This window comes from Arachis duranensis, chromosome 1 (assembly GCF_000817695.3).
Source record: "Arachis duranensis cultivar V14167 chromosome 1, aradu.V14167.gnm2.J7QH, whole genome shotgun sequence".
Taxonomy (NCBI): Eukaryota; Viridiplantae; Streptophyta; class Magnoliopsida; order Fabales; family Fabaceae; genus Arachis; species Arachis duranensis.
In genome coordinates, this window is record NC_029772.3 from 24,005,445 (window position 1) to 24,008,522 (window position 3,078).

General features: G+C 36.8%; 1 non-coding gene across 1 annotated transcript; it reads left to right on the plus strand.

Annotated features, from left to right (window-relative positions):
• Positions 1-897: 897 nt before the first annotated feature.
• On the plus strand, positions 898-1,005 carry LOC127742793 (small nucleolar RNA R71). The gene has a single exon (XR_008004192.1). It is a non-coding gene; the product is annotated as a small nucleolar RNA R71 (small nucleolar RNA).
• The last annotated feature ends 2,073 nt before the right edge of the window (positions 1,006-3,078 follow it).

The window sequence follows — 3,078 nt, forward strand, 5'->3', positions numbered from 1 at the left end:
TGGAATCTCTATGGTCTCAGTGGGAGCCTCAGATTCCCATGGTTCCTCATTAGAGAACTCATTGGAGGCCAGTGGATGTCCATTGAGGTCTTCCTCAGTGGCGTTCACTGCCTCGCCCTCCTCTCCAAATTCGGCCATGTTGATGGCCTTGCACTCTCCTTTTGGATTTTCTTCTGTATTGCTTGGAAGAGTACTAGGAGGGAGTTTAGTAATTTTCTTGCTCAGCTGACCCACTTGTGCCTCTAAATTTCTAATGGAGGACCTTGTTTCAGTCATGAAACTTTGAGTGGTTTTGATTAGATCAGAGACCATGGTTGCTAAGTCAGAGTGGTTCTGCTTAGAGTTCTCTGTCTGTTGCTGAGAAGATGATGGAAAAGGCTTGCCATTGCTAAACCTGTTTCTTCCACCATTATTATTGTTGAAACCTTGTTGAGGTCTTTGTTGATCCTTCCATGAAAGATTTGGATGATTTCTCCATGAAGGATTATAGGTGTTTCCATAGGGTTCTCCCATGTAATTCACCTCTTCCATTGAAGGGTTCTCAGGATCATAAGCTTCTTCTTCAGATGAAGCGTCCTTAGTACTGCCTGGTGCAGCTTGCATTCCAGATAGACTTTTAGAAATCATATTGACTTGCTGAGTCAATATTTTGTTCTGAGCCAATATGGCATTCAGAGTATCAATCTCAAGAACTCCTTTCTTCTGATTTGTCCCATTGTTCACAGGATTCCTTTCAAAAGTGTACATGAATTGGTTATTTGAAACCATTTCAATCAGTTCTTGAGCTTCTGCAGGTTTCTTCTTCAGATGAAGAGAGCCTCCAGCAGAGCTATCCAAAGACATCTTGGACAGTTCAGACAGACCATCATAGAAAATACCTATGATGCTCCATTCAGAAAGCATATCAGAAGGACACTTTCTGATTAATTGTTTGTATCTTTCCCAAGCTTCATAGAGGGATTCTCCTTCCTTCTGTCTGAAGGTTTGGACTTCCACTCTAAGCTTACTCAATTTTGAGGTGGAAAGAACTTTGCCAAGAAGGCATTAACTAGCTTTTCCCAAGAGTTCAGGCTTTCTTTAGGTTGTGAGTCCAGCCATGTCCTAGCTCTGTCTCTTACAGCAAAAGGGAATAGCATAAGTCTATAGACCTCAGGGTCAACCCCATTAGTCTTGACAGTGTCACAGATTTGCAAGAATTCAGTTAAAAACTGATGAGAATCTTCCAATGGAAGTCCATGGAACTTGCAATTCTGTTGCATAAGAGAAACTAATTGAGGCTTAAGCTCAAAGTTGTTTACTCCAATGGCAGGGATAGAGATGCTTCTCCCATAGAAGTCGGGAGTAGGTGCAGTGAAGTCACCCAGCACCTTCCTTGCATTGTTGGCATTGTTGTTGTTTTCGGCTGCCATGTCTTCTTCTTCTTTGAAGATTTCTGTTAGGTCCTCTACAGAGAATTGTGCTTTAGCTTCTCTTAGCTTTCGCTTCAAGGTCCTTTCAGGTTCAGGGTCAGCCTTAACAAGAATGCTTTTGTCTTTGCTCCTGCTCATATGAAAGAGAAGAGAACAAGAAAATATGGAATCCTCTATGTCACAGTATAGAGATTCCTTGAGGTGTCAGAGGAAAAAGAAAAATGGAAGCAAGAGGTAGAAAATTCGAACTTATCAAGAAAGATGGAGATCGAATTGTGCATTAAGGATGAGTGTTAGTCCATAAATAGAAGGATGTGAGAAGAGGGGAAGAAATTTTCGAAAATTAATTAAAAAGGTTTTAAAAATATTTTGAAAAATACTAATTGATTTTCGAAAACTAAGAGTGGAAAAGAAATCAAGTGATTTTTGAAAAAGATTTTGAAATTAGAAATCAAATAGATTTGATTGAAAACTATTTTGAAAAAGATATGATTAAGAAGATATGATTGAAAAGTTATGGTTTTAAAAAGATGTGATTGAGAAGATATGATTTGAAAAGCAATTTAAAAATATTTGATTTTAAAAATTAATGACTTGGCTAACAAGAAAAGATATGATTCAAACATTAAACCTTTCTCAACAGAAAAGGCAACATACTTGAGATGTTGAATCAAATCATTAATTGATAGCAAGTATTTTTGAAAATGGAAAGAAATTGATTTTGAAAAAGATTTGATTGAAAAGATATGATTTGAAAAGATTTGATTTTGAAAAATTTTGAAAACTTGAAAAAATTTGAATTGAAAACAGAATCTTCCCTCTTGTGCCATCCTGGCGTTAAACGCCCAGAATGGTGCACATTCTGGCGTTTAACGCCCAAAGCTCTACCCTTTTGGGCGTTAAACGCCCAGCCAGGCACCCTGACTGGCGTTTAAACGCTAGTTTGCCTTCCTCACTGGCCGTTTTGAACACCCAGCTTTTTCTGTGTAATTCCTCTGCTGTATGTTCTGAATCTTCAATTCTCTGTATTATTGACTTGAAAAGACACAAATTAAAAATATTTTTAGATTTTTAATAATGAGGGATACTCAACATGCAACTAAAATCAAATAAACACTGCATGCAAGACATCAAACTTAGAAGTTTGTATACTACTGACACTAACAAAAAATGAGAATGCACATGAGAAACACAAAACACTCAAGTCAAGAGAATTCAAAGATCAGAGCAAGGAAATCATCAAGAACATCTTGAAAATCACTTACGACACATGAATGAATGCAAGAAGAACAGAAACTTGCAATTGACACCAAACTTAGCATGAGACACTAGACTCAACAAGAAACATAAAATATTTTTTATTTTTATGATTTTGTAATTTTTTTGGATTTTTCGAAAATTAAGTGGAAAATAAAATAAAGGTATCAAAATTCTTAATGAGAATTCCAGGAATCATGCAATGGTAGTATAAAGCTTCAGTCTAAAGGAATTAGACATGGTCAGCCAAGCTTCAGCAGAACATTGCATTCAAGAGCTAAATTGATGAAGATCAATCAGCTTTGGTGATGATAAGAACATCACCTTGAAACACTAGAATTCATTCTTAAGAACTCTGAAGAAAAATACCTAATCTAAGCAACAAGATGAACCGTCAGTTGTCCAAACTCAA